This window comes from Dioscorea cayenensis, chromosome 3, assembly GCF_009730915.1.
Source record: "Dioscorea cayenensis subsp. rotundata cultivar TDr96_F1 chromosome 3, TDr96_F1_v2_PseudoChromosome.rev07_lg8_w22 25.fasta, whole genome shotgun sequence".
Classification (NCBI taxonomy): Eukaryota; Viridiplantae; Streptophyta; class Magnoliopsida; order Dioscoreales; family Dioscoreaceae; genus Dioscorea; species Dioscorea cayenensis.
The window spans coordinates 10,025,154-10,038,822 of record NC_052473.1 but is presented as its reverse complement, the minus strand read 5'-3'; the positions used below and the strand labels follow the sequence as shown (position 1 = coordinate 10,038,822).

The following is a 13,669-nucleotide window of genomic DNA, read 5'->3' as shown; positions in this document are numbered from 1 at the left end:
GCTTCGGCTACAAGGTGCCCAAGATGGATGGAGTGATGCTTAAGAATGCCATATATGGTGAATAAATCGGACTGTGTAACCACTCCGGTACTGTCCTTCTGACCCCCAATAGAACGTGTAATAAGAGCATGAATGTATCTGTGCATGGGGATCACCAAACAAGTAGCTTTCCGAGTGTTCTTGGTGTCGTTAGGTGCTAGGGAAGTCCAATACTGGCTCGCACTCATGCGTGATGGATAATCGATGTGGAGTCGATGAAGCAACGACATACTAATGAACTCATCATCATAAAGGCCCAAGTATTTTGCAAACTCCATATGATTCATTTCATGAGACTTTCCAAATGCTTGGAATCGAATGACACCTTGTCTTCGAGTGATAATGGTCCTCTCATCTTGCTTTCTTCTCTTTTTCAGCGACCTGGTTTTCTTCTCTTTTTTCGCCCAAATCGTATCTTCATGTCTTCCATGGCATTTTCATGCCCTACAAAGCAAATAATAGTCAATTAAGCACAAAACGGGCATCCATTCATATAAAAATACATGGTGGAAGTATCAAATACATATATTATAATACATACATTTAGACACTTATCAATAAGCCAAGGATCTTCAATCTTGCCCAGTTGAAGAAAGATAAATCGGATGATCAATTTAGGAAAAAATTTGTAGTTGTTCAAGTAGCTCTATATCAATATCCCTTTTGTTAAAGCACTTACACAAATTCCTAGATATGCCAAATTTTTGAAAGAGTTGCTCACCATGAAGAGGAAGATTGAAGAGACTTCAACGGTGACTTTTAGATTCTAGTTGTTCCGCCATTCTTTCTCCATGCATAATAAAAGATCTGAGAAGTTTCACCACTCCTGTTTGAATGGTGGATTAAAAGAGAAGAAAGCCTTAACTGATTTTGTGCAAGCATTAATGTCATGCCCTACAAATTTTTCAAGAAAGTAAGGCTAGGAGAGGCATGGTCCACTCTAATAACACTTCAACTTGTTGACTGATTAGTTCAATATCTGAGGGGTAAGCATGTATTTTGCATGCATTTACTCAAATTTGATGTGTAATTTGTTATTTTATGTAACCAAGGCGTAAAAGGACTATTTGAATTAAAAGAAATCAAAGTATGGTATTTTTCGAGCATAATTGGAGAATTTTGGTATGCCACAAGGCTATATACATGGGCTAGGAAAGTTCCACATGGGCATGTGCCGCACATTTAGAGATTATCCTGAAATTTTGCAAATCCTAGAATGACACACCAGTATTCACACACCCATATGTCCAGCTGTATATAGTAACTAGACAAGTTTTCAAAAGTTAAAATGACACTCCAGTAACCACATGCCTATATACTGGGCCATGTAAGCCCACATAAGTAAATACACGATCTGTCAAAATGGCCTTGTGTCGCTTCATAACCCCCGATAAATACCCCCGGAGTTATGTTTTCAAGAGATTTATTCATAAGGTTTAGAGAGTACTAGCACTAAGGTTTAGCCTAAGTGGGCACATTTCTAAAAGTAGAGGGACTGGTTGGGAGCATTTTTAACTAAGTGAGCATATTTTCAAAAGTAGAGGGACTAGTCGGGAGCATTTCTGAGTAGAGGGACCAAAAAGAGAAGAGAGAGAAAAGTATATGGACTATTTTGGTGATTATACCTTGTTTTTACTATTTGATATTATGTGATGAATAAGGTGTAGTTCTTCTTAAACTATTTGATATTATTTAGATTTTCATACTTGGAATATATATGTGAGTTTAGAATTTTGGAGAATATATATATATATATATATATATATATATAATTATTACGCCATCTAGTTCAACCAAACTTTGTCAACTGGCCCAACCAAGTGACCCACATAAAGAACATTAGTTTTGATTGCCTCAAAAACTAACATTTTTTAAGATCCTTATCATGATTTTAAAGGCGGTCATAACTGCTTCAAATATTAATAATTTTTTATATTCATGTTTTAGAATCGGTTATAACTACCTCTAAAACTTACTCATTAGCTAGATTAAATTTATATATATATATATATTATACACTGATTTTTATTGACAAGTGATGAGCATCTCAAGTATAATATATTTTGCTAAATTACACACAATAAAGAACTTCACATCATTTTATCTACCTCTATTACAATGTAAATTTTGCTTAATTACAGAAAGTAAAGAGCTTTTTGAAGCCTCGCTAATCTTGACTATGAGTTCTCCAATATAAGGTAATAAAAATAGTCAAATAAAGAACTATAAATTGTAATTAAAGTCACATAAATAACTATTAAATGCTAGAATATAAAATTTGAAGATACCAATAAGAGGAGCCATTCGTTTTGAAGATACCAATAGGATGCTAACATAGCAAGTTGTTGCTCTCACTCAAACATTTTAAGGGTAATAGAGCTTCTTTGAATTGAAGTGCTAATCAAATTGTGTTAGCATGATTCATGAGGAAACAATATGTATTCCCAGTGAATGGGCATCAAAAGCCAATAATATTTTTCCTAGTATCATTGCCACACACCCAACAACAATGCCATGAAATCTTATTGAAGTTATTGAACAAGATAAATGATCAAATGTTTAGGAACTCTCTCAGATTTGAAAAAGAAAAAGAAATCTCGACATATATGGATATTGATAAATTATACCAAACTGGCTAACAATAAATATATCTATAAATATTAATCAGGTTTTCCCCTAGACAAGAGTTCATATCGATACAATAGTCTAGTAAACATCACCCAAAAAGGCATACATCAATAGCATGCTGTCATATATGGTAGTTTGCCATCATCGCCTTAAAAAAACAAAGCTTTTAATTAAGCAGAAGCGAAGTTATGAACAGAGATAAATGTAAAGACACATGTTTTGCTCATCTTTAGATTCCTCAGGCTGCATAGATAAACACTTGCATAGAATTCATCAGTACTCCTTTTAAATTATAAGACACATAATGATGTCCATTTTGCTTCAGCATCAATAAGCATAATGAAAAATTCCAATGGCCATATAACTACTTAGATCTAATAGTTCATTTTTAAGCTACCACATAATCAATGAAAATTAAAAATCAAAGCAACTAAGTTAAATTAAAAGCAAGGCTCCGAATATAATTTACAACTGCGAAAAATTTCATAGCTTTGCCCTCACAAAATTCACCACAGGAACTACTCTCTATTGTTATCAACTAAATCCCATGAAAATTAGTAAATATAGGAAGAAAAATAGCAGCTGATAATTTATAAAAGCCCAAGCACATCATAACCTTAATTATATGCAATTTCGAGCAACTTTGTTATTTTTTTATGTATGTGTAGCTATGAACCCCATCAGAAATTTCTTATGGGTAAGCACCAAGTGTAAATAATGTATTTATCTATTCTTAGTAAGAAGTATTTCAAGCAAAGCTTATTATGTTTTTTTTATAACATTACATCATGAAATTGTGGTGGTTTGCAAGCTTGGACTTCACAAGCTCTTCAGGAAAGCTAAAGGTAGGATTTGCTTTTGCTGGGCTCCATTCTATAAGCTTTCTGACTACTCATCTGTTCTTTTCCCACTAAGATAAGTGTATATTTTTAAACTCAGTTCATGTATTATTTAAGCAAACTTATTAACAGTTACTAAGCTTAATCTGTTCTCTTTTCCCACTAGTTGTAAAAAATATTCATGCTTCAAAAGTTGTTCAGCAACATTTAGACATACAAAATGATCAACCTTCGAGACTAAAAAAATGAATTTTACAAAAAATGATGTGTGAGCAACAAATCAAGTAAATCACAATATGTTACTTCTTGGAGAAAAGAAACAGCATGCGTCCTTAAAATTCTAATAATGGTTCTTTAACACTACAAGAAAGTTGGGCTATAGCGGCAAATTATAGCGGCAAATTTTATATGTGCCGCTAAATTTATTAGTTTAAAAAAATATTTTACATATACACCTTTTAGAAAACCTATAATCACACGCATACCCTTATTCATGATTTTATAAATATTTTTAAGTTTAATTAATTATATTCTATTAATAATATATATTTAAGATTTTATATAATTTTTTAAATAATTTTTTTATTTGTAAATATATTTCTGTAAAATTTTTAATAAAATTAATTTTTAAGGGGTTATGTGAAGAAACCAATTAAATATCTTTTATTTAATCCGTATGACTTTATATTGGGAAGAATGACATGAGATTTTGTCCTAAACCTAATCTAATTTTTAATATAATAGAATGATTTGGTTTATGTATATATATTATTTATTTTTGAAACATCAATTCCAAAAATACTTATTTAAGTTAAGACAATGTCATTTGAATTAATCCTCATTAATTATAAGTAGTTTATTATACTAATATATATATATATATCCTCTCTCTCTTTCTGTTCTCTCTCTTCTGGCCCTCTTTTTTTTCTCTCGCTACTTCTTTCTCGCGTTTGGCCCTTTCTTCTCTCTCGATCTCTTTCACAGGTGCTCGGTTGTGCGGTGTGGGAGCGAGAACCTTCAATGTTTATCTGCATTGGATCGTCTACGCCACCTTCTTTTCTCCCCCACCATCCCTTCCTTAGCCCGCAAGGTATTGCTTCTCTTTGGATTTCTATGTTCTTTGATTCCTCTCCGTCATGTCTTGCTATCGTCGATTCGATCTCGCCCTCTTATTTCTTTTTCTTTTGTTAGGGTTTTGGATTAGTGTTAGGTTTTCACTATTTTTGGGGTTTGTGGTTGATAGATGCTATTTCAATTTAATTTATTTAATGATTCTGTGAATTTTAATTTTGTTGGGTTCGATTGGTGTTGGGGAGGAATGGGGGTTTTGTTGTTGCATTGTTTCGATCTCGCCTTTTCTTGTATTTGTTTGTTGGGGTTTCTATTGGTGGTTTTTTTTAAGTTTTATGTTTTTTAAATCAATTGAGAACATAGGCTTTGAAAGTCAGCTGCACATAAGAACTTTGGTTATCATGTTTGGTAGTTGGTTTGGCATTTATCTGGCAACTAATAGCACTTCCCAAGCATATCCTTACCTCTGATGGTCTAGTATTCTAATGATCTATCATCTAATCATCACAAACAAAATGCTTGACCATTGTCCTCACAATTTACAAGTTTGCATTAATTTATAGTTATTCTATGGGCTAACTATCACTTCTCAATACAGCTATGGGCGAGACTGTGTAGAACATGCTACTAAGCCTGGGGAGATGGCATTGGTATGCACATAACCTCTGCTTTTGTTGTTTTTTGTTTGATCAACATTTAAGTGTATATTTAGTTCATGTTGCATCATAGTGATGATTTTAAGCTCCATTTTTGATTTTGATATATGGGAGCTATTGAAATTCGGTTTTCATTTTACATACCTTGAAGAAAGACACTTTGGCTTGGCTGTAGCTTTTTCCTTTTATAAATAAAAAATAGATTTTATTTTATTTTATTTTTTGGAAATTTAGATTTCTCTTGTTATTAGATATATTTTAATCTGAAGGTTGAATATGGCTAGGTTTTGTATTAGCTACTGAGATAATGTGACAATATCTTGTTTCATATGACATGCTCCATTTGTTTTGCCGCTGATTATAAACAAAAATTTGAAGTCATACGCAATTCTCACTGTACCTGAATCTCAAATGATGCGTGCCATGGGCAGCAGATAAACTTCCCTATAATTCTCAAGTCCTTTGAAACGAATCCATTTGTCAATCTGATTTTTTTTAAATTCGTCATGCACACTAATCAAGCTGTCCTTAATATTGATACAAATTTCCATGTCCCATATCATAATGTATCCAATATCTTAAAATCTCTCTACCATAGTATAGCTGAAGAGAATTGTGTCTGGAAAATAATATGCAACACTGTCCCAATATTAGCTCGTGTTCTCTAAATTTGATGTGTTTGTTAGTATTTCCTCACTGTAAATACAAATATCAATATATGCTATCTTATGTTTTGTGACTTTGTCTTCATCAGATAAGGAAGCTTGATGACAGTGAGTTCAGAAATCCATGGGCGAGGTCTTATATTCGTGTAAGTTTCATAATTACCCATTAGCACCAATGAACAAACAATATTATGTTTCCTTATGATAAGTTGGTTTATGCATTACCAATCCACATATTTGAAGCATCACCTTGATTATTAGTACCATTCCTGAGTAATTTACATTCACCAAGTTGTTTGGAGAAAATTGAATTATTTGGATGTGATAATGCAATGGTTGGTGGGACATCATGATGTGATTGCCAATTTATCATCAAAGACTTGCAATAAATCTCTGCTAAAGAATGTAATGCGATCATTTATTATGTGGCTATTGATTTGAGAGAAGGCTATCTACTGCTTATACGCACAAAAACTATGGTATTCTTTACTCCTTAATAGACATCTTCTTTTGTGACATAATGAACATTTTAAATAGATTCTTTGTAATCCTAAATAAGCACATTGTTTGCATATTAGGTGAAAATCTATGAGGGGAGTCGAAGCCCAAGCAGAAGTTGAAGGAAAAACAGAAGTCCCAGAAAGAATAGATGGTTTGTTTTCTCATTACACTAGTATCTTATAGCAGTTTTACCTTTGTAGAGGAGCGTTTTTTTTTCTCTCGACTAGTTCCTATCCTATTTACTTTCTATAGTGATTCAATTGAAAAACCAATCTCACGATCAGCATCTATTTCTTCTAGATCTCGATCTGCCTCACAGTGAAAATTTCAAGGTATTTGCTTCAGAGTGGTTGCTCATCAACCCTTTAAACAGATGTCTAAATTTAGTATGTTAGTCTTCTTTATCTATTTCAACAGCTTTATAATGTCCATAGTTTATTTTTTTCTTACTTTCTTTCTTTTGGATTCATAGCTCAAGGTCCAGATCGAGATCTGGTTAAATGCTACAGGTAACCTTATATTACTTGGAGTTGTTGACATTGGATTTTCATTTAAAAGAAGTGCTATCATGAGGCTTTTGTTCACATGTGATTATACAACTGACAACATTTTAAGCATTTATAAAAACTTGATCTAAATATGTGCTATAAATTTGTGTAACCTACAATTAAATCACAACTCAATTGTTTTCCATTGTAAAAAATGTTTTTCCAACTACAACTATGATTTAATTCACATATTTACTAAATTATATATTACCCATTTTAGTTTATCATTAATTTGGTAAATCATACTATTTGAAAATATTTTTGAGGCCTTAACTTGATTTTCTAATTTCTGCTGAAACTGAGACTCAAAGATTGATGAATTAAGTCTTAGTGAAGTCTCATATGATTGCTACCATTCATTCCCTACGTGCATCCTGAGTGTATAGTACTTACAAACATGATGGTGGTTATCTATGCATATTTGCAATGTGGAGGGTGTATCTAAGAATTGCCCAGCTGTCTACTCATATTGGCAAAATGAGGAGTCAAAATTCATAACTTAATCAACTATTTTTTTTCTTTATTTAACACAATTCTCGGAGAGATGCTTGAAAGGCACAAGATAATATTCCTACCTTCATTGTTGTGAAATTTTTGTTCATATTGTATTCGTCGCACAAGCTTTCAATATGAATGCAAGGTTTTTTTTTTCTTCACTTTCTTTTTTAGCATTTGATCGAGTTAAATTGATGAAATACTATTAGATCTTTATTTATAGAGTTATTTTAAACATATTCACAAAAAAAGCCCATGTCATTGGAGTAAACATAGTGCTTTGACTGTTAATCTTGGCTAGTTTCTTACATTAGTGCAAACACTTTATTCTCTCTTTTGATTATTGTTCAATTAGTCTTTATGCCATGCGCATTCAAGTGTTGGTAGATTACCTTGCTGATAATACATTGCGTATTTTGATCCCCAATGTTTGGATTTTTTTGGGACCGCTTAAAAAAAGGCATGTTGATGTACTGTAGGGCTTCAAACTTAATGTGTGCAAACACTTCTCAAAAAAGAGGGGAATCCTATTCTAATGAAAGTCTTCTTCAAAATGAATAGTTCTCCACTCTGTTGTGCTTGTTGCATTTTCCTCATTCACTTTGGAGTTATCCAGGTTTAGGGCACCCAAGTCATTAGTCTTGTTGCCTGACATAAGTAGCTTAAAGTTTGACTTTCCCTTGCTGATAAATGATGCAACCCCTTTTTCTTCATGTGATATTTACAGGCCTTCATTCTACTCTAGTCACCATAACGTCTTAGTGCATTCCCTCTGTCCATTCTGGGTGGCAACCATCTGGATACTATAGAATCACAAAAGAATGATATGGTGTCCTTTTCTACTACACTAAAAGGATCATGCATTAAAAAAAAAATTATCTTTTTAGATTTTGATTAGCAGATGTTAAAAAGCTCACAATCTGTTTCCTTTACTAACCAAATCTCTGCCATTGATCTTATATATATATACATATATATATATATATATATATATATATATATATCTATATTTTATAGTGATAAGCATTGCTTTGTTGATACATATATATATATCTATATTTTATAGTGATAAGCATTGCTTTGTTGTTACTTTAGGTGGGTATGATATGGAGGAGAAGGCAGCAAAAACTTATGATTTGGCTGCATTGAAGTACAGGGGAACATCCACTCACAGTAATTTCCCTGTATGATTTAAATACATTCTCTAATCGATTTTATTTTCTATTGTAAAATAAAATGATCTTTGATGTTTTTTTTTTCTTCCAGACATAATCAACATGGAAGATGGCAAGCAAGAAGTGGAAGAGTTTCAGGAAACAAAGTCTTCTATCTTGGAACATTCAGTAAAATAAGTTAGTAATCATCGTTAAATGTATGATATTGTAAACTACACGCATAAACTGCGAATGACATCTTATTTTTAAGCTAAAAACATCTGCTCATCTTCATCTTTTCAGGTACTGGTTGATAGCTTTGATTTCCTAAAAGAGGTTGGGCTTGGATAAATATTGAAGTGCATCTTGTGCTACTATATTATTGGGGAAATAATTGTATGACTGTGAATTATTTACCTACAATAATATTCATATTTTTTGTTGTATTTGATTTTTAATTCAAAGAAAATATATATAAATATGTTTTGATTTTGTAACTTTTTGTATATAAAAATTCTTATTAATAAATGTTATTATATAATTTTATTTTTAATTTAGTTTGTGTTTGTGAATGTTTTAGGTATGAATATGATGATTGATTATTAATTTTAGATAATTGTTTAATATTATTCTAAAAAATGAATATTGAAGGGGTAGGTTAAGAGGGGTGTAACCGCAGTTTGGATCCCCCAAAAATTATCTAGCGGCGGATTTAATCCACCTCTAAATACGATGCTATAATTCTGTCTAAAATTTATAGCGGCACTTTATATCCGCCGCTAATCCTCCGCTACAGCTAAATAAAAATCTATTCTGACTGAGGTTTTAGCGGCAAATTTTTTATCCGCCGCAATGGGTCTGTAGCGGCTAAAATACACCTTATAGTGGCAAAAAAATCAGCCGCTATAGCCCTATTTTCCTGTAGAATTTCCTCCCATTTATCTTAGTGTGGTTAATTGCCTTCTCCATCTAGGCAAATAAGATTATTAAGTCTAAAGTGTTTTACATTTTTATCAAATGTGGAGATCTTTCAATAAATTCTACTGAGATAAATTCCAAATGTTATGCAAAGTTTTTCCATAAAAAGCTACAAGAAATTGATCATGGGAAGCTAATAATATATTCAAAGGGATAATGGAATGAACACTTGGTCATAGCTTCCAAATTACAGTCAGATCATACCAAGACATTAAGCAGCCCAGATGAAAAAGATGATTGCACTATATAGCTTTTCTGCTCTGGCTATTAGTCCCTGTGATCTAGACAACTAATTACCTCTCTTTAACTATGAAAATAATGAAAATTCCATGCACTAGGACAACTCACTTCGCAAAAAGCACATTCATCATCATATGCACATAACCACTCATGTGTAGCATCAAGAAGTGCTCCATTAAGAGAATTCAAGGCCTTCTTCAACGTGATATATCCTTTGACCAGCTTTACAACAGTGCTTTCAAGAGCCTGTACATTAATCACATTAAATGATTACATTATAAGACTGCCATCCATCTAATAAATAATACGTGCAAATTTAGGAAAAGGATTAAATTCACTAATTGAAATGGCATTCCATGCAGCCACTAGATGATTAGACAATGTCCCAACGCCTTTAGGTACTGTCATCATGTCCAGAAGAAACCCACCATGACAAATGAAAATTCCCTTCCATTCTGATAGAGATCCTGCACAATAAATGACACCATGCAGAATACTAGAGAGCATTCCTAGCTACAACACCACAAACTAATATGAGCAAGGCCAAGTAATTACTATATAATCTAAAGAAAGCTATTGTCAAAAATCTTTATGACAGATAACTTTGCCATAGCCTAAAAGTTGCTATATCAATAGCATGCGAATAATTAGGGAGATAGCCCACGTAAGTCTCCATAATTACTGCACAATTTTTTTTTTCTTTTTAGAAATGCCATTGTCAAAAAGCTTTGGCAGAGAACTTAGACATAGCTTAAAAGTAGCCAATGGTGGCATGCATGAGACTAGTTCATGAAATGACCACCTATGTCTCCATTCGGTACTCTCCCTCATCATCATCCTCTGGTTTTTTCAATACGTCTACTCTAGAACATCTTAGCAACAAACTCATGTAAGTCAAAACCTTATAATAAATAAGGAAAATAGATTATAACTCTTTGAAAGTTTCAAAACATCCCAGACAGACCCTCTGACATTTAAATTTACTAGACAGTTCCTCTTTTTTTTTTTTGACAGTTTACTTTTCAATTAATGCAGCTCATTTCTTTAGTTAATTCTATTTTACAACATGTAACTGCCGCTTAAAATATATAGTTTCCTCTTAAAATTTGGTGTTTTTGCTTAAAATTATGGGTTTCCACTTAACATTTGGTGTTTTCGCTTAAAAACTGAGAGCAAACCCAATTAACATCAGTTACCTTTATGTCAACATTAATTACCCTTATGATAGAAAGGTCTGAAAAATAACCTGTCAGAAAAAGGAAGGACCTTTTGGGAATACCTAAAGTCATGGGGTTTTTTTGTGAATACCTTAACTTCAGAGGGACTATTTGTTCATTACCAATAATAAATATGAGTTCACACTCTAACCAATTATAAATTGCTTCTAACTATAGTTTTTTTTAGCAAATAAAATTGTGTGAAATCAGATACTCATGTGTTCTTTCTTACATTCAATTTATGTGACCATCAATAGAAATCTGTAACTTTGTAGAAATATACATGAACAAAGAATCCAAAAGGAGATATCACCCACAATATACCTGTTGATGATTGATAAGAAGCTTGAGATCCTGAGTAATCCCCACCACCCTCAATATAATGGTGATGCCAAATCTCAAGAAATTGAAATCCAAATACCATGACACACTATAGCACATACATTCCATTCGTCAAAGAAAAATATTGACAACGTATTTCAAGATTATTGGAGTTATTTTAATTACTTTCTTGTATAGTGACTGAGAAGACAAAGTAATTGAATTTCGAATCAGTCAAAATACAATTAGGCTAAGGCCACGTTATATTTATCTAAAATAAAAGAAAACAAATGCTGATTATAATATAATTAAAAAATTACCAAAGGAAATCAACCGAACAACAAACAATAAGGCGGAAAAAACAAGAAAATATTTTGCAGGTATCACAAATCTGAGGTCAGTGAATTCTTGAACTTAATATATATGCCAAGTCAAAAAATGCACTTTCTCTAAAGCTCAGTAAGAAACTATAGGTAAGTAAATGATTCTGCTTTCATATTATCAATTATATTCATGCAACTAGCAAGATTAGATACACAAAGCCTAACAAAAATTAGCTCTTTCCTAACAAATACATCAATCAAGTAATGAATTAGCTCTTTCCTAACAAACACATCAACAAGAAAACCTTATACTTGTCTTATGATCAATTTCTCAGTATATGAAAACATATTGAATATGGAAAAACACTTAAGATGAAGATGAAGATAAAGCGCATCCAAAGGGCGTTGCTCATGCTGGTAATCCATTTACAACTTAATATATAGTAAAATCATTTCAAAATCATCAAGAATCCATTCAAAAACCGTCCAAAACTTCAGGGAACAATTAATATCCATCAACAAATTCAAGCAATGACTTTGTGAAAAATCAAATCACCTAATACTCCATCTATATCACACCCTAAAAAATCAGATAATAAACAAATAGGAAAATTAACAATAAAAAAAGATAAAAAAAAAAAAGAATAAGGAATCGAATGTACCTGAAGCAACATCTCAAAGCATCTTGAATTCTAACAAACCCTATCACTAATAGCAAGAGGATGAAGATGTTATTTGACGATGTAGATTCATATATGGATTTCACTTATGCTACTCCGATGGTGGATAGTGTTGTTATTCCAGTGCATACGAAGCTCATCGGTGGGGCTTCTAGCGGTGTAGGCAAAGCTCGTTGTTGGGATGCCGGCGACATAGGCGAACCTCATTGGTGGGGCTTCCGGCGGTGTGCTCTCAAGAAGGGGGCTGAGAGTGGAGAAAATGGCCTTATTTGGATTGGCTTTTGGAAAACCTAGAAGTGATTTTTTATAAGTTAAGCACTTCTGGGTTCCAAAAATGTTGTTTTTATTGGTTTTTCTGCAAAAGCAGAAGCTGTAAAAAAAATGAAAAATAGCACATGCTTTACTGACGAATTGAAAATAAAAAAACTTCGTTAGGTTAAAAGATTAAAACATATAATCAATTTGAAAGAGCTGGAACTCGTATCCACAAATCGCTTTTGCCGTCAAATCAAAAGACTAAACATTAGATTTATCACAACAAGTTATTTTTGTTTTTTGGTGTTCTCCTAAAATTTGATGAAATTTTGGATATAATAGCAAAAAAAAACATATAACCCACTTATAAGTAACCAACTCATACCCTAAAAATAAAAAATGATGCATTTCATGTATATAGTGGCTTAATGGAGCTTAAAAACTTTTGAATTTATATCCAAGTAATTTCTTACAATTCTCACAAACTCTCAGTAAAACAAACATAAAATAGAATTTGTGAAGTTGTTCATAGATCATTTAGACACTTTTGATAACACATGATCTACTTTCTATATTTTCAAATATTCTGACATATTCCTTTTTATTGATATACCATAACATATCTTCCATATTATTTACCAAATATTCTTTGTATATTTTTAGCTATGTTATTGTCTACTTTTAGCTATATAATCCCCTAGAATTTGTTTACTTTCTTACTTGGATACAAAAGAGTTATAAAAATTGCCTTGTAACTTTTCATTTATGAATATATAGAATACAAGTTTGAGTTTCTTCATGGTATCAAGACCCACCATTAAGTTCTTTAGCCCTTTTAGCCCACCACATCAAATTCTTTCTCCAAGTACATAATTCTCACCACAATGACAACAACTCAACCAAATGCAACCACCATATTGCCAATTTTCAACTTCACCAATTTCATCACCATTGCTTTCAATGAATAAACTACCTTATATGGTGAAACCAAGTGCAGTCCATACTACTCACCTGTAACCTCTTCCACTACATTGACGGCACTTTCCCATCACCTGCTAA

At 32.3% G+C, this 13,669-nt stretch overlaps 1 long non-coding RNA gene across 7 annotated transcripts; it reads left to right on the top strand.

The window, feature by feature from the left end:
• The first annotated feature begins 4,419 nt into the window (after nt 1-4,419).
• Nucleotides 4,420-9,042, top strand: LOC120257092. 7 transcript variants are annotated; one of them, XR_005535514.1, is made up of 9 exons: nt 4,420-4,596; nt 5,176-5,227; nt 5,988-6,044; nt 6,477-6,550; nt 6,700-6,731; nt 6,872-6,908; nt 8,538-8,626; nt 8,709-8,794; nt 8,900-9,042. It is a non-coding gene; the product is annotated as an uncharacterized LOC120257092 (long non-coding RNA). The 7 variants fall into 7 exon arrangements; XR_005535525.1 differs by having other exon boundaries at nt 8,709-8,814; XR_005535518.1 differs by having other exon boundaries at nt 6,700-6,785.
• Nucleotides 9,043-13,669: the final 4,627 nt, after the last annotated feature.